The sequence below is a fragment of the Eschrichtius robustus genome, chromosome 14 (genome assembly GCF_028021215.1).
Source record: "Eschrichtius robustus isolate mEscRob2 chromosome 14, mEscRob2.pri, whole genome shotgun sequence".
NCBI lineage: Eukaryota > Metazoa > Chordata > Mammalia > Artiodactyla > Eschrichtiidae > Eschrichtius > Eschrichtius robustus.
The window spans coordinates 3,269,542-3,296,643 of NC_090837.1; the positions used below are offsets into that span (position 1 = coordinate 3,269,542).

The 27,102-nt window shown below is 42.3% G+C and overlaps 1 protein-coding gene and 1 pseudogene across 1 annotated transcript in view; both read left to right on the plus strand.

The window, feature by feature from the left end:
• Positions 1 to 27,102, plus strand: part of TMEM132D (transmembrane protein 132D) — a 683,845-nt gene that overhangs the window by 489,650 nt on the left and 167,093 nt on the right. The window lies entirely within an intron of this gene.
• On the plus strand, positions 6,734 to 7,063 carry LOC137776967 (cytochrome c oxidase subunit 6A1, mitochondrial pseudogene; annotated as a pseudogene).

Sequence of the window (27,102 nt, forward strand, 5' to 3'; positions counted from 1 at the left end):
CCTGCTGGCTGTCTCTCTGCGCCTTCCGGGGGGCGCGGGGCGGGTCCCTCTGCCAAACATCACTGCTGCTCCCAACGGCATCCCTCCTCCCCCAAGGGTCGGCAACAGCAGGGCAGGTGCTGGCTCCAGGTTACTGATGCTTTCTCTGTGGTCCCTCTATGTCGCCACCTTCCTAAATTAACACTCCTGCACCTGCCCTCCTGTAATCCTCCCTCAAGGAGACTGGGACTGACATATATGCACCACTACGTATAAAATAGTCAACTAATGACAACCTACTGTAGAGCACAGGGAACTCTGCTCAATGTTATGTGGCAGCCTGGATGGGAGGGGAGTTTGGGGAAGAATGGATACATGTACATGTATGGCTGAGTCGCTTTGCTGTGCGCCTGAAACTATCACAACATTGTTCATCGGCTACACTCCAGTAGAAAATACAAAGTTAAACAAAAAGGAAAAAGAGTGGATATATGTATACGTATGACTGATTCACTTTGCTGTACAGCAAGAAACTAATGCATTGTAAAGCAACCGTACTCCAGTAAAAATTAAATTTAAAAAAAGACCCACTTCTCACCACAAGCCCCCCAGCTGTCCCTTCCCTGGCCAAACTTAGACCTTCAGATGTTCTTGGCTTTTCTTCCTCTAGCAATCATTTGCCTTTGTGAAATCAGAATTTCAGTTTTCCCCCTTGGTCAGACCTCATCTAGATTTTCTGTCCATAGAACTTCTTTTTCTTTTCTCAAAACTGTTAGAAATCTGGCTTCCTTCTGTGACCCTGCTTGGTGACAGGTGACCTTTTCCCACTGACCACTTCCAACTCAGCCAGGTGTCTCGTGGGAACGTTCCAGGTATAAAGAGTGACTCAGTTCTAGCTTTTATAGGCCGCTTTCTTAGAGTTTTCTGAGCTCTAGCTTCGCTTTTCTTTTTTTTTCCCCAGGATTCCCTTTTATGTGATTGGACCGCCTCTTAACCTCCAGTGAGCTTGGAGTGCCCTGTGTTTCTTTTTCCAATAAGAGCTTCACTGAGCACATCTTAATGGTTCAGTCTGTAAGACGCCTAGTCCTCCGAATGTGCGGGGGCCAGTTAGCGAATAGGGACAATGGAGGTCAGATTTCGCGGGTCCTGCACGAAGCCCAGCTCTGCTCTAGACGGTCAGGCGGGGAGTCCTTCTGAAACCAGACTGCAGGTTGGATAATCACCTACAGAGCACCTCTAACCACGTGACACCCCAATCCCAGTCCTACTTTCATCCCTAAGGACGCCACCCACGTTCATGTGTGGAGAGAGATAGAGCCAAAATTATATTAAGGAGACAAACCCCAGAGGGCTGTAAAGACAAATCTTGGAACAAAACCTACTGAGATAATTTGGTGCCTAATTGTGGTAAAGTAATTGCTGAACTAGTAATTAAATAGGTGACTGGACAGTTTAACAACACCTGTTAAACCTCTGTGTTTAACAACAGCAGCATGTCACCAGCAACCACAAAAAGAACGTTAAGACTCAACTTTCACAGAGAACCAGAGGGAACGTAGGGACCCAGGTGGAGCTCACTCCTTTTTTTTTTTTTTTAATTTATTTTTTATTTTTGGCTGCGTTGGGTCTTCGTTGCGGTGCGTGGGCTTCTCATTGCGGTGGCTTCTCTTGTTGCGGAGCACGGGCCCTAGGCGCGCAGGCTTCAGTAGTTGTGGCACTCGGGCTCAGTAGTTGTGGCGCACGGGCTTAGTTGCTCCGCGGCATGTGGGATCTTCCCAGACCAGGGCCCGAACCTGTGCCTCCTGCATTGGCAGGCGGATTCTTAACCACTGCGCCACCAGGGAAGCCCTGGAGTTCACTCTTTAGAGAAGATAATGATGATGGATTTTGCTCTTGACAGCCATACTACATAGCTGGCTTCTGAGTGTGTTTGTTCAGGAGGTTACACAGGTGACATAAAGAGAGGAAGGGTCGACCGCCCTCCAATGAATGAGTAAACTGAGGCTCAGAAGAGCATCCCGCGTATCCTAAAGACTAACTCTGTGGCTCTCCTCTTACATAAGCTACTTACCCTGACTTACTTTTCCTTACAAACTTTCACCAAAAGCTACAGTTACCTACTTCCTTTCCAGCAACTACCTACGTCCCTTATAATACCTCTAAGAATGTCATTTAGATTAACATCTAAAATGGAGAATTAATCAATATCCACCTAGAGTCTGCTATTGACCCCGTCCTGGCAGGTAGAGACCACTTACGTAGGACATTCTCATTCCATCGAATATTCTCTGCGCACGTGTAGCTGGGAATGGCCCAGAAGGAATGGCTGAATTATGACGGCCCTTTCTTTTCCTAAACTCTAGTTAATAAATCCATCTAAGTGGCATGGGCTGTTTATCGTGTTTTATTATTCATTTCAGAATTAACTAAGAGGTATTCTGCTCTTTCTGGAGAATTATTTTATTTTGCAGCTGCAATCAATTTATGATTTCTAAACAGGCAAGGGGTCATTGATTATTTTCAAGGGAAATGATAGTCAGCAAGCCGTGCTTGTATTTTGATATGTTGGCCAAAGTGGGTTTTGTGACAGAGAGAAAATGGAAGGGAATTAATTAGTGAATCATCCTTTCACGGATGTTTTACAAATTATTTACATACTGTACCATGAAATCAAATTATATTCCTTTTTCATAAAGAATCCTTTGTGGAGTTTTCCTCATTCGTTCAATCATGCATATATTCTACAAATATGTATGTATGTCTCTGTGTGTGCACATGTCTTGAATGTATTAGGTAAAGTGTAAGGTTTGGTAAATAAAGCAGACATAAATCCCACTCCCATGATGTTAGTGGTAAAGATGTAGGAAACAGATAATGAACAGGTAAATAAATAAATAAGTGAACATTGCACGTATCAGACAACATGCTATAAAATATCAAACAGAATATAGTGATGGAGAATTAAGGATTGGAGAAGGGGGACAGTTAGTTTGGAAAATCAGAGAAGGTCAGCCTTAAGGAGGTGGTGTTTAAACTGAGGCTTGCGGGATAAAGACATGTCAGTCCTACACAGTGCAGGAGATGTGGGCGCTGCAGACAGAAGGAACCTCCTACAGGTGGGTTCTAAGGCAGAAAACAGCTCAAAGTGGCCAGGGTGGCCAGAAGGCAAAGAGTCAGAGAAAAGTGTCTCAAGATGAGCTTGAAGCGGGAATCTGGATTTTATTCCAAGTGCAACGGTTAGAATTTGGGGGGGGGGGTGTCAATTAGAAAATTTTAAAATATATATTTTATGGATTTTAAATACATTGTGAGTGGAGATTGTATTGGAGGAGAGCAGCGAGGCAGGCAGCAGGAGAATTTGCGGACTACTTTACTGCATCCCGCAGGGAAACGATGGAAGAGGGAGGGGCAGCGAGAAGGGGGCGGAGTCAAGATACCTGAGGTTACAGTGAGTCCCCTACACGCGAACCTTCAAGTTGCGAACTTTCAAAGATGCGAATGTGCGTGCGCGTGTCCAATCAGGTAAGTTAGTTCACGTGTCTGGCGTACATTGTCATGTGCTTTCATCCTCTGCAAGTGGTTGTGCTTTTGTGTACTTTACTGTACGGTACTGTACAGAGTACAGTAGTACAGTACCTTTATTTCAAGCCCAGGGTGTCCGGAAGCAAGCATAAAAGCAGCAGTGATGTAGCTGGTACTACTGTCCTTTCCAAGGTACTGTACTGTAAGATTAAAAATGTTTTATTTATTTTTTGTTTGCTTGTTTTTGATGTATCATTTGTGTGAAATGTATTATAAACCTATTACAGTACAGTACTGTGTAGCCGATTGTGTTAGTTGGGCACCTAAGCTGACTTTGTTGGACTTATGGACAAATAGGACTTAAGAACGCGATCTCGGAACGGAACTCGTTCGTATGTAGGGGACTAACTGTATAATAACGAGAAAGAGCTGTTGAGCCTTGCTGGTGGATGGTCATGTGGGCATCGAGAGAAAGAAGAGGATCCTGATAAGTCTGTGTCTGATTTCAAATAAATGGAAATAAGGAGGTGTTTGCTACGAACCGGAGAGGTGAAGAAGGGGATGGCATGATTTCAAGGAGCAATCAAAAAAAGTTTAGTTTTCGATATGTAAATTTGGGGATGCTTGGGAAATAGGAAGAAGAGTTAAGGTTATGACCTTCATATAAATCAGATGTTCACTGCCGAAAAGAATCTCTAGGCTTGAGTTACCAACTAAGCACAACATTGGAGCTTAAGCTGTGGTATTTCCACTGGTGTTTTTGGTTTTTGGTTTTTTTAAAAATAGCAGTAATAATAATAACAAGGGAGTCATTTGCTGAATGCCCACTCTGTTAGGTGCACGATAGGTGCATTATAGTTGCTGTCATTTATAAAAATTATATCCTTTCCATGGTGTTTTTGAGTTTCTCTCTACTTCTAGAAACTCTAAAATCTTTCTGCATTAATATACACTACCATTTTCAAACTAGTAGCACTAATTTTAAAACAAGTTTAAATAGTACCTCTATGAATGTCACGCGTTGCATTTGGAACTGCTAAATTTGCTTAGGGAAAAACATCCAGGGTAGTCTTTGCCCGCTGTCCTGTGTTGCTTCTTTATTTCAAATCTTGAAATATTTGAAGAAGAAGCCTGGGTTAAAGGCTCAACAAATCCCCCAAAACTATCTGTTTCCAGATTTACCTGTTGTTCGTAAGCTGACCCTTAGGACTGCTCATATTCCTACCTTTTCCTTGGCCTGTAGGATGCTGATGGCCACGTTTGCATCCCGCCTGTAGCAACTGGACGCAAAGATGGTGGTGGTGGTCTGGACTGACAGGCACTGCCCTGACCCTGGATTTCTCATTATCACCCTCATTGTTCTCTGCACCATGATTTCCTCAAGTCAGCATGCCCCAAACAAATGATCCATGGGACACTGGTGCTCTGAGTAGTATTGATTTTGTATTTTAAAAAGTGCTTTGCCAGGGATGTGAAATGCTGGGCTAACCAAAGTTAGCAGGATTCTCCACGGTAGGACCACCCAGAACTGTGAATAACGATCCTTTTCTGCACGAGGGGAATTCAGATTTTCTTCACCGTGGAATCCTATTTGCCAGTGGATTTTTCCCAAGTCACAATGACCATCATCTGTAATTGTTCCATGGAATGCAGTTTGGCATCTCTTACTTGACCTATTAAATATATTTCCAATTCCTTCTTTGGAAAGAGATGAAACATAAGTAAACAAATTGAAAATGTAAAGGCGGGTAAATTACGGAAGGCTTGGTATGCTGACATTGGTTTTCAGACCTCTTTCCAGCTACGGAACTTCTCTACTGGGTCTCCCTGGAGAAGTTCTTTGATTTCTTTTTAATCTCTTTATCTGCTCAGGGGACAGTATTATCAAACTCTTGATTTTGCGTGGATGTTGTGAAAAGAGGCCGGACTGCATCACTTAGATGTGCTTTTTAGCTTTTGGTATCCAAGGTGTTATATAAATCCCAGGCCTTGTTTGTACTGTGGTTATAATAAGCAGTGTAACTTTTCTACTGGGTAACCCTGAGATAACATTGTCAGAGAAAAAGAAATGGCTGAACAGAACCACTTCCACGAGTTAAACCCATTCCCTGACAGCTGGCTGGTGGGTGAGTTGCTGAATTCTGAGATTTGAAGTGGCATTTACAGAAGACCTTATTTTGAGAAGGCACCACAGAAAATTATAACAAGTGTTATTTAACAGCTCTAATTATTATTTTTTCCCCTCTCTCTCTCTGCTTGTATCTACAATTTGATCCAAATTAATATTTATTTCTACTAATAATAGCCAAGCCAGATGGATTGCTCACTATGTAGCAAGCAGTGCTCACAAGGGCTTTGCATGAACTAACCCATTTAATCTTCATGATAACCTAGGGGGTGGGCGCTATTATTGTCCTCCTTTTAATGATGGTGAGACTGAGGTTAAGAGAGGTTAAGAAACTGACCAAATTCTAACTCAGACGGTGTAGCTCCAAAGCTCACACTCCTATCATGCTGTCTTTCATCAGCTTTGCAATACATCGCATAACTCTCTGTCCTCAGACATGCATTCCTGCCCAATCCCTTTACCTTGACTTTGTAACTAACACAGAACTCAATGTCCTACTCTTTGGGGGCCCTTGGCCAAGCCTCAGGAAGACAGTGACACTTGGACTCTGTGAAACTCAAATCGAGCTTCCACTTCCCAAATACCAGCGATGCGCGTAGGCGTCAGCTGACGTTGACGAGCAGCTCGGACTTAGAGCAATATTGCTTTAGTTTCTGGTAATCTCTATGAAGCCATGCTTTCTCCAACTTTCTGGAGCACGTGTGAGTTTCTTGTTCAGATGCCTTTGATCATTTTTGAATTCAGTGCAATATTTAGAGAGCTGTTAATATAAGCTCGCACTGTGCTTCCTATTTGGGGTACAATGCTGAATCGGGCTGATAAGGTCTCTGCTGTCAGTTAAATTCCTTTCTAAGGAAGAAACTGGCACTGCCCAAGTGATACCAAAATACGAACAGTTTAGAACAGTTTAGATCATGGTGGGTCCACGTAGTGTGGGTGTGGAAGGTGCGGGCTTCTTTATAAGCATAGTTAGCCTTTAAGAGACCTGGATATCAAGAAGGGCTAGCAGTGTGACGATCTGGGGTCCCAGGGCACCAGACAAAGAGAACAGCAAGTTCTCACAACAAATGAGAAGACCCAGGTAGGCAGTGACCCCGGTTGAAAATGGTGGCAGCAGCTGGATCCCGGGTTTCTGGGCCGCTAGGTCGTGCCCGGCTGCAGCTGAGTCGGCCTATGTCGAGTGGTGCCCACAGCGAGCAGGGCTCAGCTCGCGTGTGGAAGGCCCTCACCTGCCTCGTGGCGCTCCCCAGGGTGGGAGTGAGCATGCTGGACGTCTTCCTGAAGTCGCGCCCCGGAGAGGAGGGCAGACGGGAGTCGGTCGACTACCCCCATCTCCGCATCAGGTCCAAGCCCTTTCCCTGGGAAGATGGTAACCATACCCTTGTCCAGAACCCTCATGTGAATCTGCTTCCAACTGGCTGTGAAGATGAATAAAGAGAACCTGGACCACTACAGTGGGGACCACAGCACTAGTTTGGGCCATTACTCTGCACACATGGACCAGAAAAGTTAGGGGACCTTAAGCTCACCTTCTTGTGTCCGGTGATGACCATTATACTTGATGACCATTATACTGATTTTCCATCCCTTATACTTGATGACCATTATACTGATCTTCCGTCTCTTTGCTAAAGGGGACCTTAAGCTCACCTTCTTGTATCCAGTGATGACCATTATACTTGATGACCATTATACTGATCTTCCATCCCTTATACTTGATGACCATTATACTGATCTTCCGCCCCTTTGCTTAAGGGGACCTTAAGCTCACCTTCTTGTGTCCAGTGATGACCATTATACTTGATGACCATTATACTTGATGACCATTACACTGATTTTCCATCCCTTATACTTGATGACCATTATACTGATTTTCCATCCCTTATACTTGATGACCATTATACTGATCTTCCGTCCCTTTGCTAAAGGGGACCTTAAGCTCACCTTCTTGTATCTAGTGATGACCATTAAACTTGATGACCATTATACTGATCTTCCGTCCCTTTGCTAAAGGGGACCTTAAGCTCACCTTCTTGTGTCCAGTGACGACCATTATACTTGATGACCATTATACTGATCTTCCATCCCTTTGCTTATGGCAGGAGATGGCTTAAATAAATAACTTACTCATGAGCTGAAAAAAACCAAAAAAAGACCCAGGTATGCTTGGGACACGAGGTCAGAGTTGGGGACTGTTATAAGATGACATGAGAGAGGTTGGCAGGGCCTTGGAGAAGATGGGGTCTTTTAGGGCATGATCTGGAATTTGAATTTTATTGTAAGTGCAGAGTTGAAAGGTAGGGAGTTTACACTTTAAAGGATCACCCCGGCCAGTGTGTGAAAACCAGAGGGGATGTATTGAGTCAAGGGCACTGCTTCGAGGCTCTGAGCATCCAGTGATGTTGGAGGTGGGCTGCAGTGAGACAGTGCAGATGAAGAATCAGGTGGAAACATTGATGCTTGGAGCTTGGGGGTGGATTCAATATATGGGGATGGAATTAAGAGTAAGAACTTGTAAGTGGAGTAGAATACATTGGGTTTTACTTTTTGGTTCTTCCTCCATCAAAGCAGATGTAGAAGTGAGGGGATCACCATCAGTGAGGGAAAACAAACCAGATATGAACAGGCTGTGGTAGATTACACTGGGACCCCATCTCTCCGTCCCGTATTTTATAGCTGTGTCCCTGCCTGCTGGTGGATGGAGTTCACTTCCTTTCCCATTAACTTTGAACTTAGCCACGCGACTTGCTTTGGCCAAGGTGATGTTGGTGGATGTGAGCAGAGCAGGTGCTGCAGATGTGCTTACGTGGCCGGGTCTGCCCTCTTGTACTTCTGGCATCGTTATGAGAAAAACACGCCGCGTAGTCAGGCGGCCCCAGAAGAATGAGAGACGTGTGGAGCAGACCTGAACCCCATGTGGAGCCTGGAGCCAAGTTCTGTGGACCTTCTGAGCCCAGCTGACCCACAGCCTGAAGCAGAGCATCACCAGCTGATGCACGGATCGGGGATGCTGAGAATAAATGCTCCGTGTGGTACGCCGCTGGCTAACTGAGGCAGAGCCCTTTGGAGGCACCAGCCCAGCCGTAGGAAGTGTGGCAGACAAGCCTTATGAATATGGATAAGCCCTGTTCTGACTCTTCATAAGCAAAGTCTTTGGAGCCTGGGAATCTGCTAGGATTCACAGTAGCTACAGTGTATGTCCTTAAGATAAATGCTGTAGATAGAAGATAAGAAAAGAAAAGAAAAAAGAAAAGAAAAGAGAAAAAAGAGTTGATAGCTCTCCAGGCCTTTTGGTGCTGTGAAGGTCTTTAACAACGCACCTGCGAACTTACGGTTACCAGAGGGGAAGGGTCGGGGGGAGGGATAGACTGGGAGTTTGGGATTGACATATACACACTGCTATGTTTAAAATATACAACCAACAAGGACCTCCTCTATAGCACAGGGAACGCTGCTCAATATTCTGTAATAACCTAAATGGGAAAAGAATTTGAAGAAGAATTGGTACAAGTATATGTATAACTGAATCACTTTGCTGTACACCCGAAACTAACACAGCATTGTTAATCTACTATACTCCAGTATAAAATAAAAATTAAACAAACAAACAACAACAAAAAACAATGCACCTGCCTAAAATATTCTGTTCCCTCCCAGAGACATCATCATTTGGGACAATAGAATATGGTGCTTAAAAGGCAGAGCCCGGAAATTAGACAAGGCTGAGAGTGAATTCTGTATCTGCCACCTATTTGCTCTTGGTGTTGGGTATTTCATTTAATCTCCCTAAACCTCAGTTTCCTCATTTGTTAAATGAGGCAGTGATACCCACCCACTCAGCTTGGGGAGGAGGGTAGATGTGATTAAATAATACATAAAAGTCCTAGAACAGTGCCTAATGCAACAGAAGTGCTTTGGTTCCCAATCTGAAAAATAAGAAGAATGTCTATGCTTTGGAGGCAAGTTTGATGAGGAGGTAAATTACCATGGACACTTCAGTCTCCTGTATGAGTCTCTTTCCTTTAAACATCTCCCAAAAGGTCTTTGCTCAACATTTACTGAATAAATGTTAAGAGACAGAGAAAGAGAGTGGGACAGTGCCGTGAGCCCTCACCCCAGCCCCGAGCTCTGTAGTGGGATGTGCCCTATACCAACACCCAGAAGAGGATCCAGATATTTATAATACAGGGACCTGAGAAACCAGACTCTGGAAAAAAATCAAGCATTAGCAAGAAGCTTGAATAAGTGACACAGCCAAACCCAGGGCTTGCTCCAATGGGACAGTCCTTTCTAGAATGAGAGTTTGTGCTTTGATTTCAATCATCCGCTTTCAAGACTGTGTGGGATAAATAATGCCCCCCAAGATGTCCACATCCTTAATTCTGGAACCTGGGAATGTTAAGTTACATGGCAAAAGGGGCTTTGCAGATGTGGTTAAGGGTGTTACATGAGCAGGTTGCCTTCGTCATCCATATGGATGTGATTACAAAAGTCCTTAGATAAAGGAGAGAAACAGAGAATTGGCTACAGTAGGACACGCACGTGAGGATTTTTCAGAGGAGGCTGGAGGGAAGCAACAGATTGGAGTGATGTTGGAAGGGGCCACAAGCCATGGAATGCTGGCAGCCTCTGGATATGTATGGATATGGATATGTTTTTTAAATTTATTTATTTATTTTTGGCTGTGTTGGGTCTTAGTTGTGGCACGTGGGATCTTTTGTTGCAGCATGCGGGCTTCTCTCTAGTTGTGGCACGAGGGCTTTTTTTTTTCCTCTAGTTGTGGCTCACGGGTTCCAGAGCGCGTGGGCTCAGTAGTTGTGGCGCACGGGCTTAGTTGCCCCGCGGCATGTGGGATCTTAGTTCCCCAACCAGGGATTGAACCCACGTCCCCTGTATTGGAAGGCAGGTTCTAAACCACTGGACCACCAGGGAAGTCCCAACCTCTGGATATTTGGAAAGGCAAGGGGACAGACTCTCCCCTGAAGCTTCCAGAAGGAACATGCCCTGTGGACACCTTGCTTTTATACTTCTGACCTGCAGAAGTGAAAGAGAATCCATTTGCATTGTTCTGAGTCACCAGGCTTGTGGTCATGTGTTAACAGCAGCAACAGGAAACTAACACAAGGTCCTTAACAGGTACTTGTATGTGTGTGAGCTCTTAAGTTGGGCAGGTGCCCAGTGGTTACCTGTAACCCAGTTCTTCCATCCCTAGCCCTGGCTACCAAACAACATCGAATGTCTTTTTACTTGAACGGGTCAATGACATTCCCGTTTTTGTGACTCTCGGAATTCTCTCCTTTTACAGGATAGCTATCTGGCAAGGTGCCTTTTGCTCTGTGGGTTAATAGCTTCTCTGAGCATTGATTGGCCAATGGGAGTATTGCATTCACACCACACACTCCTGCATCTTTATTAAGTAGCTGCTCAAGTATTCACCATTGCCTCTAAGATTAGTTGGCTTCCCTGTACATTTTGAAAGGCCCATTAAAACAGTCATTGTTCTATGAATCTTCTTTGTGCCCAAACTCCAAATGTGCAGAGACTCGCAAGGAAAAAAAAAAAAAAAAAAAAGTGAGGTTTTATTTTTTTCTTCATTTTTGCACCTTTTTTGGTCAACTTTTAAAGCGCTCAAGTTATCTTTGTGTTTGACTAATTTCAGATTTTGAAAGCACAGGGAAAGGGCTTGAGGTTTGACGCTTGCCTATGAAAATAATGAAGCGCGACTGGGTAGCAGTCAGGCCGGGATGGTTCATTGAAGAAACTGGTTTAACTTTACAGCACAAAAGGTTCATAGACGTGATAGCTTCCTCTTCTTTAGCACCACTATGAGAACATCCTGAAGGACATCTGAGAAAGATGTAGTGTACCCTTCCCTCTTGTCTCTGCAGTGAATTAAATTTAGTGCGAATGAAGATGTGAAAATGATATCTGATTATTAATAGTGTCTGCAGGTTCCAAGAGTTTTTTAAAAATGTCAATTGTTCATTAAAAATGTCCAGTTTGATGAGAGGTGGGATGGTGGAGATTGTCATGAGTTGTCACACATAAAACATTTTCTGAGCTGCCCTAGCTTTCTGTAAATGATTCTTTATATCATTTTGGACCAAAATGTGCTTTTGAGAAACATCAATCTAATGTGGAACTGTTAAAACCCTTTGTTGCAAGTGACTGTAAACCCAATTCAACTAGGTGAAACAGAAGAGAGATATTGGTTGACTTCCATAAGAAACAGTCTGCACATAGAGTTCAGGTATGGCTTGATCCAGGAGCTTAAACACTATCATCAAGATACTTGCCCTGTACCCACTGTGAAATTTAATCAGCATGGCCTTTGGAGGGCAGTGTAAGAGAGCTGGACTAAAGAATTTGTATCAGTTACACATCTTTGTGCCATTTCAGACCTTCTCTAAAGGCCAGGTCTACCTGGTTCAGGGACATTGGGCTGTTTTTTTCAGCTGCTGTAGCACTAAACTCCCTAATGACACCAGGGAATTTGCTTTGGCACAAAAAAACAGTGCCTGACCTTAGGCCTCTGCTGTCCCACCCTAGGGCTCTCTTGTTCACTCTGAAATGTGCAAGATTTTCTGGACAGGTACACACATGCTACCCAGAAGCAAAGAGGAATTAGCATCCTGCAGGGCACACCTTTGACCAACAAAAGATGGAAACTAGTGGATAAATCCCTCCCCAGGTGGACGGATCTGAGAAGCATCCATTAGTATGGTCTCCCAGAAAAGAGTCTGGCAAATTTGGGCAATTTGTCATGCTTGATATCAAACACTGGCCAGCTCCTTCATGTGTGTTCATCAGTTTCCTTCCTTCCATGCCCCTCTCCTTTTTGCCGGCACTCCTGCCCCAAGGCTGGCACGCCCCTCGTGCGTTCATAGCACATAACCTCTGCCTCGGGCTCTGCTTTCTGTACAACACAGGTTGAGTGACTATTTATGATTTATTTGGAAGAAGTGGGTGCCTTTTCTTTCTTAGATGCCTTAAAGTACCTCACACACCTAGGACATTATGGAACTATGGGGAGGAAGATAGACTTCAGTAAAACAGAATTACGAGTTTTATCCAGATTTACTTAGTACTCAGCCATAGAAACAAGAGCATGGTTCGGAAGCTTCTAACACTTGTCCACTGATCATGCTGCATGGCTGTGAAAAGCATGAAGGCAAAGTACGTAACACAGGAGATTCTTTCATCCTTCCCAAAGAATATCTTGTTGCTTCTAGAACAGAACGTAAAGGTGATTTAGAGGTGATTAGAGAGGTAACTCTGGTGTAGTGTAGTTAGATTAAAATATCTGTTCTGTTGTCACCAGTGGCAGGATTCTCTACTTTTTTATGGCTGTATAATATTCCATTGTATACATATGGTGCATTTTTTAATCCATCAGTGGACATTTAGGTTGTTTCCATATCTTGGCTATTGTGAATAAGTTTGCAATCATTGCAACGCAGGGGTGCAGATCTCTCTTCCAGATACTGATTTCATTTCCTTTGGATATATACCCAGAAATGGGATCACTGGATAGTAAATGGTAGGTCTATTTTAAATTGTGGTGGTGGTGGGGGGGAACCTCCATTCTGCTTTCCATAATGGCTGCACCAACTTACATTCCTTCCAAGACATGAGACTGTGAAATAAGCTGGACAGAGAAACACAGACACTCTCTGGTATCATTTATATGTGGAATCTAAATAAAGAAAAGTTGAATTCATAGAAAGAGAGTAGAATAGTGGTTACCAGTGTCTGGCGGTGGGGGAAATGGGGAGATGTTGGCCCAAGGGTGCACTCTTCTAGTTATAAGGTGAATAAGTTCTGGGGATCTAGTATACAGCATGGTAACTGTAGTTAATAATTCTGTATTTTTTACTTGAAATTTACTAAGAGAGTAGATGTAAGTGTTCTTTCAAAAAAAAGGTAACGGTGAGGTGATAGATGTGTTATTTAGCTTGATTGTGGTAATCATTTCACAATTATACATACATTAAATCATCATATTCTGCACTTTAAATATATTTTATAATTTCATTTGTCAATTATGCTTCAATAAAGCTGAAAACACTTTTAATATTAAAAAATACCTGTACTGCCATTTTCCTTTTGACAGTCCAGTTGTTATTCAATCCAAGCATCTCTCTACAACACCCTTGGGAGGTTTAAATGGGATAATGCATTCAAATTCTCCCAATACATACAACACAATCAAAAGGCTTTATTGTTGCCAAACCTAGATTTCTGTGGTGGATTGTTTACTTATATTTATGATTGTATTAGGGTGATCCAGAGAAACAGAACCAATAGTATATATACAGGCGGATCTCAGAGATACTGTGGATTTGGTTCCAGACCACTGCAAATAAACAAATATCACAATAAAGTGAGTCACGTGAATTTTTTGGTTCCCCAGTACATATAAAAGTTATGTTTGCACCCCACTGTGGTCTATTTAGTGTGCAATAGCATTATGTCTAAAATAACACTATACATACCTTAATTCAAAAATACTTTATTATTAAAAATACTAACCATCATCTGGGCCTTGAGCAAGTCATAGTTGTAACATCAAAGATCACTGACCACAGATCACTGTAACAAATGTAATAATACTGAAAAAGTTTGAAATATTGAGAGAATGACCAAAATGGGACCCAGAGACACAAAGTGAGCAAATGCTATTGGAAAAAAGGGCATCCACAGACTTGCTTGATACAAGGTTGCCACAAACCTTCAATTTGTAAAAAAAACACAGTATCTGCAAAGCACAATAAAGCAAAGCACAATGAAATGAGGTCTGCTATCTATACTTTTTACTTTTACATATATATGTATATATATACACACACACATATATACATTATATATGTATGTATATATACATATACACATATATGCATTATATATGTATATATAATGTATGTATATATTATATATGTATATATACAGAATTTTATATATATATATATACACATATACATATATATATACATATATATATATATGAAGAGATTTATTACAAAGAACAGTTATGGAGTCTGGCAAGTCTGAAGTCTGCAGAGTAGACTAGCAGACTGAGGGCACAAACAGCTAATGTTCCAGTGTGAGGCCAAAGGCCGTCTTCTACAGAGCCAGGAAGAGCCACTGTTGCAGTGAAGTCCAAAAGGCAGTGTGCAGGAGAATTCTCTCTTGCTTGGCAGGGGCCGTTCTTTTTGTTCTACTCGGGCCTTCAACTGATTGGATGAGGCCCACCACATTATGGAGAGCAATCTGCTTTAAATGTTAATCTCGTTCAAAAACATCCTTACAAAAACACCTAGGATAATGTTTTAAGCAACTGTCTGGGCACCCCATAGCCCAGTCAAGCTGATGCATAAAATTAACCATCGCAACAGTGAAGAATCTTTTTTTCAAAACACCCATAACCTGAAGAAAAAAGTAAACAGTCATATAAGAGATTTCAACAAAATATTGAAATTGTGGAAAGAAGACTCTCAGGTGGTCACTGAATTAGCAGACCAGAGGTAGCTAAGCACCTGCAGAGAGGTCTGGGGGATATATTGATTGAGAGAGAGAGAGGCAGTGTGTGTGTGTGTGGGAGAGAGAGAATAAAAAAGCTCAGGACTTGGAGGTTCCAGTTATCTTGGAAATCAGTGTGAAGTGGTACTGAAAACAGGAAGACAAGCTGAAACTCTATGTAAGAAATACTTAACCTTCCCAGAGCCCCTCCTGCAGCCCTAGCTGGTGTCACCTGTCCAACAAGCTCCCACTGTGAGACGGAAGGTTGGCTGTCTGGACAGGGTTAGTGAGAAAGGCTCTGGCCCTGATGAGAGGCTCTGTCCTGAACAGGGGGCTCTGCTAAACATCTTCACGCACCATGGTGAGATGCCTCCCCGTGATGCCTTCCTTGTTTGAGCCCCAATTCACTAACACAGGGCAAGCAATTTTATGACAAGCTTTATGATTTTACGATAAGCTTCATTGCATTGTTTCACTTTATAAAATATTTCAGCCAATGACCTTGTTTTGCAGATTAGGAAACAGACATAAAGATCTGCCAGCCAGTGATTTTCCCGGTACCCATAATTTGCATGTGAGGCACCGAAAATCTTGAAGTGTGTTCTGAGTCATGGAAGAAACATTGAACTTTGGTCCGTATCACTCACTGTTCTGATTACATAAATGTTCTTGATCCATCCATGGGAATAGTGTCCTGAGCCATAAACTTCAAGATGCAAGATAAATATTTTTATTACTTTTCAATAACTTGATTTGTTTCAAGTTTCCAAGTTCTGCTAGGCTAGTTGTCAGAAACCTAATCTCAGTCACTGTGAAGCCCCACCTCCCCTTTTCTTCTTGGGTTGTTTACATCCTGGGAAGTCCCAGAATGTATTTCCAAAGCGTATGGAGACGGGGACATCTGAGTGCATATAATTTGTTCGTGTGAGCATCTTCTGAGATGCCAGCTCTCCCATCTGGCTTTTACGCATTGGTCCATGAAAATTCCCGTGCACACAAGCCACTGGGAAAAGCGTTTTACCCTCATCTATATAGTAAAGCACCTTTTCAGGTCCAGAAGCTCTCTTGGCTACTTCCAAGCCACTCCTGGGCACACAAGAACTGTGTGCTTCTCTACAACCCAGGGCATGGTACATGTCCAAGATGCTCTGGCAGCCTAGTGAAATCTCAGGCAATTCCTCTCTCCGGAGACTCTCCACATACCTGGGAACTTGCCACAGGGAGCAAGTAATGGAATAGATTCTCTGTCCTCAGATCCCATCTCTCCTTAGCTTGAAGTCAAAGACTCTATGTGAAACCCGCCAACTGACTATCTTCCCCTATTTTTAGCTTGAGGAAGCAAGTTCAGGAAGTTAAAGGACCCTTGCTATTACTCACTGAGTAGTCCCTCAGATCTTAACATTGGCTGTATTTTTTTTTTCTATTCCAGTGTAGACTTTTGGAAATTAAAAGCCAGGAAAATATTTTTCTCTCCTTTTGCTTTCTTCTCTACTTTTTTATTCGCACATCTTGTCCCACACAATGGCATAACTGATCATGTGTATGTCTGTATTATTCATCATCAAATATTATTAAAAATAATGTCTTTATAATCCTCAGTAATACCAACTGGACTTTCTGGGTGGTTCTACTTGCATTTATCCATGTCCTTCTATACCAAGGACAATTGGTGGCAGGATATAAGGAACCAGAAGTAAAGTTTATAAATCTGAGGCTGGAATTGAGATGCCCGAGAATAGGTTGAAGTGTGCTAGTCTGTTTCCTTTGGTAATTAACCCTGCCCTTCTCTAGTTAAAGGATTCTCTTTAAAGGATGGCTCAACCTCATTTGCTCTCGTGGGTGTGATCTGACTGGCGATAAGAGGCATATGTGGGTGGCTTCCTCTTTTTTATGAGGATCTTTGGCTGCTCAGGTGTTAGTATTTGCTACGCTCAGGCAGGCTAATGGGGAGGAAGTCGACAGATTTCGTCCGTTATTGCTCTACTGACCACATCAGAGCTATGTTTGGGAAATGGGAGAGGAAGTATCATTACAGGGACCAGTATCTTTTCTTACTGATGAGAATGGATTTGTTCAATGAATCATACAAAGAATATGAATAGCACCAGGTGACGTAAGTTTGTCCTTTAGTAATGTCCTTCCATCTCTCTTTTTAAAATTTTATTGATGTATAATTGATTTACAATGTTGTGACTCAGTTATACATATATATGTATATTCGATTTTTTTAAACATCTTTATTGGAGTATAATTGCTTTACAGTGGTGTGTTAGTTGTTGCTATATAACAGAGTGAATCAGCTATACCTATACATATATCCCCATATCTCCTCCCTCTTACGTCTCCCTCCCACCCTCCCTATCCCACCCCTCTAGGTGGTCACAAAGCACCGAGCTGATCTCCCTGTGCTATGCGGCTGCTTCCCACTAGCTATCTATTTTACGTTTGGTAGTGTATATATGTCCATGCCACTCTCTCACTTCGTCCCAGCTTCCCCTTCCCCCTCCCTGTGTCCTCAAGTCCATTCTCTATGTCTGCGTCTTTATTCCTGTCCTGCCCCTAGGTTCTTCAGAACCATTTTTTTTTTTTTTAAGATTCCATATATATGTGTAAGCCTACAGTATTTGTTTTTCTCTTTCTGACTTACTTCACTCTGTATGACAGATTCTAGGTCCATCCACCTCACTACAAATAACTCAATTTCCTTTCTTTTTATGGCTGAGTAATATTCCATTGTATATATGTGCCACATCTTCTTTATCCGTTCATCTGTCGATGGATACTTAGGTTGCTTCCATGTCCTGGCTATTGTAAATAGGGCTGCAGTGAACATTGTGGTACATGACTCTTTTTGAATTATGGTTTTCTCAGGGTATATGCCCAGTAGCGGGATTGCTGGGTCATATGGTAGTTCTGTTTTTAGTTTTTTCAGGAACCTCCATACTGTTCTCCATAGTGGCTGTATCAATTTACATTCCCACCAACAGTGCAAGAGGGTTCCCTTTTCTCCACACCCTCTCCAGCATTTATTGTTTGTAGATTTTTTGATGATGGCCATTCTGACCGGTGTGAGGTGATGCCTCATTGTAGTTTTGATTTGCATTTCTCTAATAATTAGTGATGTTGAGCATCTTTCATGTGTTTGTTGGCAATCTGTATATCTTCTTTGGAGAAACGTCTATTTAGGTCTTCTGCCCATTTTTGGATTAGGTTGTTTTTTTGATATTGAGCTGCATGAGCTGCTTGTATATTTTGGAGATTAATCCTTTGTCAGTTGCTTCGTTTGCAAATATTTTCTCCCATTCTGAGGGTTGTCTTTTCGTCTTGTTTATGGTTTCCTTTGCTGTGCAAAAGCTTTTGGGTTTCATTAGGTCCCATTTGTCTATTTTTGTTTTTATTTCCATTTCTCTAGGAGGTGGGTCAAAAAGGATCTTGCTGTGATTTATGTCATAGAGTGTCTGCCTATGTTTTCCTCTAAGAGTTTGATAGTGTCTGGCCTTACACTTAGGTCTTTAATCCATTTTGAGTTTATTTTTGTGTATGGTGTTAGGGAGTGTTCTAATTTCATTCTTTTACATGTACCTGTCCAGTTTTCCCAGCACCACTTATTGAAGAGACTTATCTTTTCTCCATTGTATATTCTTTCCTCCTTTACCAAAGATAAGGTGACCATATGTGTGTGGGCTTATCTCTGGGCTTTCTATCCTGTTCCATTGATATATGTATATTCTTTTGATTATAAACCCCATCATACGTGACAGGCATGCTCTAATCATCTCAGCCTGCAGTACTTCCTCCCCACCACAGGCTGCGCTGTGGACTCACATTAAAGCGCTCTCTCCCCTATCTCCCCTAACCTCCTGGTTTTCTCACGTGGGCTTCTTCAAACCCGTTCACTTTGTCTTTCTGATTCCCTGCAGCAAACCTTTTTGCCTTCTCCCTTGGATGTGATGCTTACTTTGACTTTCCCCAGCTTCCCAGCCTCTGCTCAGGCCAGGAATCATTGCTCTGCAACGGCCTTATAATCATTCCCGAGCCCTTCTCCCAACCATCTTCTCTCCCTCACCATCCTCCCTCTCCCAGTGATACAGGACCCCAGAGGGAACCAGGGAGCCCTGGAGTGGCTGGAGGGAACCCTGCGGTCCATGGGCTATCTTAACAGTCAAGTCAAAACTAACCCTGAAGAGACCTCAAATTCCAACTTCATGGCCTGTGCCCCCAATTTTTACTGGGCATCTTCGTCCATTGCCTACCTGCTGTTGTAAAAGTATTGAATAAGTGTCTCAAAAGTTGGTCCATCCAGGTGCGGGTAGGGGGAGAGAGATGGGGGACTGAGTCGCAGTTCAGTAGCTCAGATCAAGACAAAACGTCTGGGTGAGCAAGAAGAAAGCAAGAGAATTGTAATTATTCCAGATCATTGTAAGGAAGAGCCAAATGCAAAGACTACAGACAAGATGTAGTCCCCATTAAGAAAGCCTTGTGGTTACCAGGGGGTAAGAGATGGGGGAGGGATAAGTTGGAAGACTGAGGTTGACATGTACACACTACTATATATAAAATAGATAACTAATAAGGACCTACTGTATAGCACAGGGAACTCTACTCAGTACTTTGTAATGCCCTGTATGGGAAAAGAATCTAAAAAAGAGTAGATACATGTATATGTATAACAGATTCACTTTGCTGTACACCTGAAACTAACACAACATTGTAAATCAACTATACTCCAATTTTTAAAAAAAAGAAAGAAAGAAAAAAGAAAGCCTCGTAAAGTGAAGTTGGGCTGTAATTACTTTAACTTACGAACTATCTTTGGAAATGAACCCCAGGAAGATGAAACTTCATTATTTTACTTAATTCTCCAACAATGGACACATCTATTAGCATGCCTTATACTAGAGACACAAAGTATTAAAATAAAATAGAAGAAATCATGCAGGGCTGTTTTTCCAGCCATTGACTGTTAGGGATTGTATACTTAACGTTGGAGGGAGTTAGCCCAAACATCTGCAACTAGAATTTTGCCTGGCTTCTCTCTTTAGCCTAATGATTCCTTAACATTCAAGTCCATGAAAATCACTGTATTGCGTTGGATACATGAAACCATCTACACTGTACTTTATGGACAGTTTAAGGAAAATTTTAAGAGTAATGAACTTTTTGCTGTTTCTGCCTTTTGCTCTGACTCTGAGACTTTATCCTCTGGGGAAATGCAACTTCATTATACAGTAAGTAGAGAGTCTGGCCCTACCAGACTAATGATGTCTGTTATGAAAATACATCTTTGCCATGGGTTTACAAATCACTTCGTTGAGGTCAACAAGTTAACAGACGGCCTGCTTTTATTCTGAATTTTAATTACAAGAATGATTTCTGAATATATTATCATATTTTAAATATGCAGATAAAATTCCCATCCTATATACATTCTGATGCCTTCTCGCCTCATCAGGAATGACCACTGTTTCAATTGTGTATCCTTCTTGACCTTTTCCTAGGCTTTTATATACACATTCATGCACATGTAAAAAATACACATTTCCTACACATTCATCCACATCTCATACACGTACACATTCTTGCACAGGTGAAACCTATATTGAATTTTTGAAGTTTTATTTCAACATAAAAGGTGTCATTCTGAAACTATTGTCCTGCAACTTCCTTTTTCTTTAACCAGCAATATTTCTAGAGGTCAACCCACGTCTCTACACATAGAACCAGCTATTCCCGTTAACTATCACATAGTTATGTTAACCAGAATAATGTAGGTTATAATACAGTAACAAATGTTCCTTGAAATCTCAGGGTCCTAGCACAACAAAAATGTACTTCTCACTCATGTAGAGTTACCGTCAGGTTGGCAAGGAGCTTTTTCATCTGGTGACTCAGGGATCCAGGCTTTTTCCATTTTGTGATGCCCCCACCTCAATGCATGGTTTCCAAGAATACCATGGAAGGGAAAGAGAGGGGTGAAGGAAACACATGGACTGTATCTGCTCCCTTTTCATTTTGAAATAGGTTTAGGCTTAAAAATATGTTGCAAAAATAATGGAAAGAGTTCCCATAGTCCCTTTACTGAACTTCCCTAAATGTTAACGTGTTACATAACCACAGTGCAATGATCAAAACCAGGAAATAAACACTGATATGGAACTCTGTGACTAAATACAGACCTGTTTGAATTCCACCCATTAATGCCCTTTCCTGGCATGACTGAGCTAGTCCAGGGCTACACACTTTTACTCTGGGGTAATTCCTTATACTGTCTTAGTTTTTCATGACCTTGCCGTTTTTAATGAATATTGGCCAATTATTTTGTAAAATGTGCCTCAGTTGGGGTTTGGTTAATGTCTCCTTGTGATTAAATTCAGGATGTCCTTTTTTGGCTTGAATACCATGGAAATTATGCTGTGCCTTTCTTGGTGTGTTGTATTGGCAGGTGGATAACGTCATTATATCCTGTTACAGGTGAGGTTAGCTTGGAGCGTTTGGTTAAGATAGCATCTGCCAGATTTATCAACTGTGACATTTCTGTTTTCCCCTATGTATTAAATAACTGCAGAGATACTTTGAGACTATGTAAATATCCTATTAATTGTCATACTTTGCCCACGAATTGTAGCATCTTTGGATGATTCTACTCCGAAACAATCATCACTGTGGAGTTTGCCCCTGCTGATTTTCTATTTCCATCATTCCTTCTATATTTATTAATTGCAGTTCATTTATGTATTCCATTATGTGTTTATATCAGCTATGGGCCCATGGATATTTGTTTTATTCTGTGGCATATAATCCATCACTCTCATGATACAGTTTCTGGGTCAAATGATCCCAGATGTGTCCATTTAAAACGCTTCCAGTTGGTCCTGTGTCTTTGGGGGACGTCACCATCCTTTTTTTGAGCACTTTTTAAATTTCCCGCCATCATAAGAGTTCCCAGGCTCACCTTGTACTTTTCATGTCACAGACTGGAATCTGCCATTTCTCCAGGGATCCCTGATTCCTTTTATTGGAGACGTTATTTAGGCTCCAAGATCTGGGTCCTAGGGGCATACACTTGCTCTTCACCGCTTTTGAACAGACACAATGCCTCGTCCCCTGCTCTCATTCCCAGTTGCCAGCTCTCCATCACATGCTCCCAGCCTAAGAATCAGGGAGACAGAGAAATCTTGTGTTTCTGGTACCCAGAAGAGGATGCAACGTGATGAGCACAAAGCATTGTTGCCACTACAGTAGCACTCAGTGTGCTGAGCCCTCGGTGGTTTATTTACCCATGTCCTGTTCTTCCAACTTTTCACTCTTAAAAATAACCCCACGATGTACTCCTTCAAGCCTGTCTCCTTGGTCACATTCCCAGTAGATTACCCATGTTCCTTGCAACTAAAATATATCTCAGCTGATCTATAAGAAGATCAGGACAGCTTCAAATATGGCCATGGTGATGTTTTCTGAATTTTAGTTGCCACCACAAGTGAAACACCATGGCCCACATATATTTTGGGTTCTGCACTCTTCCTGCGTCTGTCATCAGCTGGTTTCCCTGTATAACGATCTAAAGTGGCTTGTAGCAAGCTGGTATGTCTGAAACTCTGATTCTAGTTATCTTATTTTTAGTTTGGTTTTTTTTCCCTAATGAACCCAAAACTAGAGAAACCTTCTCTCCATAATTGGACTCAGGGGTTGGTGGCCACAGCCTTCTATAAACTGTTCATTTAAAAAAATAAAAAACCTCTCTTGTTAGCAAGAAGAAAATCATAGACTTCCATAACATGTTTTTAAAAAGCATTGATCTGAATAAATAGAATATGAAACTGTGAGATGTGGTTAGTAAAGTTCCATCATTTCTACCACAAACTATGGCTAAAGAAAAATCTAGATTAGCAGTCTCTCTGACAAGCAGATTCTGATAGATAAACTGCAGAAACAGAAGGAAGAATATAGCTGGTGTAGGAAGAGAAGAGTGGGGTGGACTGAAATTATATTTTTTCTAATGATGGAAGGAGAAAGTAGGTACTTTTCACATCTATATTTTAGGCAACTTGATTTAAATATAAAAGTGTCAAAATAGGAACTTACTTGAGAAAATAAAGGTGAAAATAAATTTCAATCACTTCCCTTTTACGATGACATATTTTTCTCTAGTTATGTCATCGATCAATAGTAGTGACCTGGGGATGGTTTCCCAGTTCTTGGAATCAGCATGGTACCTTTTATCTGGTTTACTGTTGACCTGTTCTTGCATTATGGTCCCGATCTGAGATTTAAACAGGTCCCTCCTGCACAAAGGACAACGTCACCACTTAAGGATACTGTCTTAGCGGCATGAAGGTAATATAATTGCTTTTAAATGTAATTCATTGAGGTGAAATTCAAATAACATAAAATTAACCATTTAAGTGAACAATTCGGTTGCAGTCACAAAGTTATGCAACCACCACATCTTCGAGTTCCAGAACATTTCTGTCATTCCAAAGGGAAACCCCATACCCATGAAATAGTTCCTCCCGCTCCCTTCCCCCTGCCCCTGACAACCACCGATCTGCATGCTGCTGTTTCTATGGATTTGTCTGTTCTGGTCATTTCATATAAATGGAATCATACAATATGTGACCTTCCGTGTCCGACTCCCTTCACTTGGTATAATGTTTCTGAGGTCCATCCATTTTGTAGCATGTGTCAGCACTTTATCCCTTTTTTATGGCTGAATCAGATTCCGATGTAAGGATGGACCATATCTTGCTAATCCATTCATCGGTTGATGGGCTTTTGGGGAGTTTCCGCCTTCTGGCTGTTGTGAATTATGCTGCCGTGAACAGGTGCATATATTTTTTTGTTTGCCTGTTTTCAGTTCTTTGGGGTGTCCACATAGCAGTGGAATTGCAGGGTCAATTCTGTGTCGCATTCCCTTCTGACCTGAATGTCAGCATGACGGGAGCCATGGCTTCCAAGCTCAAAGAACCCTCAGCCTTCAGTCTGTTCAGGCACAATATTTGACATTAAGGGATTGTTTTAGCTGTCTATGACTGAATGCCTTAAAACAACAGCTGTTTTATGATCTCTCGTGGTTATGGGACAAACTGGGCAGTTTTCTGCTCCAAGGAATGTAGGTGGGGACTTTGGTCATGTGGGTGCTGGATTAGACTGAAATGTCCCAGATGGTCTCACAGCCTCGCTTGCATGCCCAGATGTGGCCATCAGCTGTGAGCTGGGTCACGGCTGGGTTGGAGAGCCTTGGTTCTCCTTCGTGACCCCTCCCCCGACGGGGGCTTCTCACAGCTTCATGGCTGGGTTCTGGGTGGGAGCATTTAGGGTTGTGTTTCAAGAATAAGGAAGCAGAAGCTGCCCATCTGCTGATGGCCTCAGATGTCATTCCAGCACGTTCTGTTGGTCGAATCATCCCAGGGCAAGTTCATATTCAAGGTGGGCAGGAGAAGGGGGTGAATTAGCTCCTCCTCCACCACACAGAGATGAGGAATTGTTGGGGGCTGCCCTTGCAGGCTCACTACCCGCCGAGGCATGATTTCCTTGAATGAGAGAACAGAAATTGTCTGGACAAGTTGGTCTCCGTCATAGAGGAACTACTACGCTTATCTTCTTAAGTGGCCTGAGAGTCTTGGAGTACGAAGCCCAGCCAGTTAACCCTCTGTGGCCGCTTGCCTTATCTGTCCATCATGTGGAATGGAGAGAAATTCCATTTTCAAAGAGATATTTTGACAGTCATTCAGTACTTTAGAAAAAAACTAGTCGAAGGTATTCTAATATGTATGCAAGCATAATAATCCCATTTAAGAAGTGAGAGAAAAAAAAACATGGATAATTTAGAAGGATTTCTAATGCACACCAAGAAAATTTTAAAGTGCACGAGGTACATGATTTGGGTCAAACATACGAACCACATAAACCCCCATCATGTCCGAGATGGTAAAAGTAAGGGATTCCTATAGTTTGTAGGCGGATGGGGTCCCTTGCTGAGAATTTCCCCTATGTAGATACCAATTGGTGTGAAGCTTTCTTTTTGCATCCTGCTAAGGTGCCAAGCTCATTCCCACATTAGGGGCTTTGTACTTGATATTTCCTCTGCCTGGAATATTTTTCCTCTAGATGTCACCTAGAGGACATCTAGCTGATATCTAGAAGTTTCCTTTCCATTGTTTAGATTGCAGATTGCAGGTCATCTCCTTGGAGAGGCTGTTCCCAAGCATCTTATCTGAAGAAGCCCTCCCGGTCTGACCCCAGCACTTAGTCCCCTCTGCCAGGCTGTCCTGTCCTGCTGAGTGTGCAACAGTGTAGCAATGCAGCGAGGCGGGTCTATAACTTGGCCGCAGTAGAATGCCAGGCTGGTGACAGTCAACCACAGTCATATGGACACCGAAACTGAACTATCTAGGCTGCAAACTATGTCCCACCACTTCCTAGCCATGACCTTGAGCGTATCTCTCCACCCTCTGTCCCTCTGTTTCTGCTTCTATCAAATTAGGACAACAATTTCACGCATCTCGTGAGGTTTTTATCATGATTAAGTGAGTGAATCCTGTGAAGCATTCATGAGAGGGTCTGACATGTAGGAAACAAGAGATTATCATTTTGGAGCGCTTATCACTGTCTAAAATTATATTGATAATTTATTTATGGATTGCCTTTCTTCTCCTCTAGAATGTAATCCTATCAGAATGAGTCCTTTTCTACTGCCATCACTGCTAAATGCCCAAAGCCAAGAAGAATGCCTAATTTATAGTAGACGCTCAGAAAATAGTTGTGTGATTCATGAATACCTGAGTGAACGAATAAAGGAATGACAGATCTATGTCTGTCAGCTCCTGCCTGACAAGTCCCCTTTGTTACTCAGTGTAAATAGAGCCTCCGAGCAGACCTGGGAATCAAAGATTTTTTTCTCTTCTTGTGCCCAGGTAACTCACACATTCAGATACAGGTTCCCAGAAATGCTAATGTTATACCCACAAGACTGACCAAGGTGCCTTCATCTGGCCTCACAAGTGAGAAAAGCACCACCAGCCCCGTGCTTCAGTTTAGATACTTAACCTTTCATAACATGTGCTTTGGGGCCGTAGCAATCCAACAGATTATCAGGACCTGAGATGCTTCTGAAGCCCAGTGGGTACAACCATTATCTCAGTAACTTAGTCATGCAAGAAATGTAAATGTATGTAATTTTCTAATTCTCAACTTGATTTTCATTTACTCCTGCATTCCACCTATATCTCAGGTGATCCAAAGTCTGAACTCACACTTTCTCCAGGATCCGGTACAAATTCCATGGACTTTCTTATTGCCGCATCATGCATTGGGTTCAAGAGAAGGTCACTGAACTTCCGGGTCAGTCCTTCTTTCCACCTGGGGTTGTGGGTCAACCCAGATGATACTGGTCTTCGTCGGGACCACTGGCCTCTGCAGACACGCCAGCTTTCTGAGCCACGACTGTGCCCTTTCTACTACCTCTGCCACTGGAAGATGAAGCAAGGTCCGTGTCTGTCTCAACCCTTATTTTCATGCAGATTATTTTTTTTAATTTCTATTTTGTATTGGAGTAGAGTTAATTAACAGTGTTCTGTTAGTTTCAGGTGTACAGCAAAGTGATTCAGTTATATATATACATGTAGCTATTTTTTTTTCAAATTCTTTTCCCATTTAGGTTATTACAGAATATTGAGTAGAGTTCCCTGTGCTATACAGTAAGTCCTTGTTGTTTATCTCTTCTATATATAGTAGTGTGTATATGTTCATCCCAAACTCCTAATTTATCCCTCCGCTCCACCGCCTTTCCCCTTTGGTGACCATAAGTTTGTTTTCTGAGTCTGTGAGTCTGTTCATGCAGATTCTTTTTATACTTCAGCTGCTGTCTTCAGGGGCTACCCCTTGTCAGCTCCCAGTTTATGCTCTGGGATGGAATTGGGGGGAAGGCTCTGCTCCCTCTGCCCTCATATTCCCAA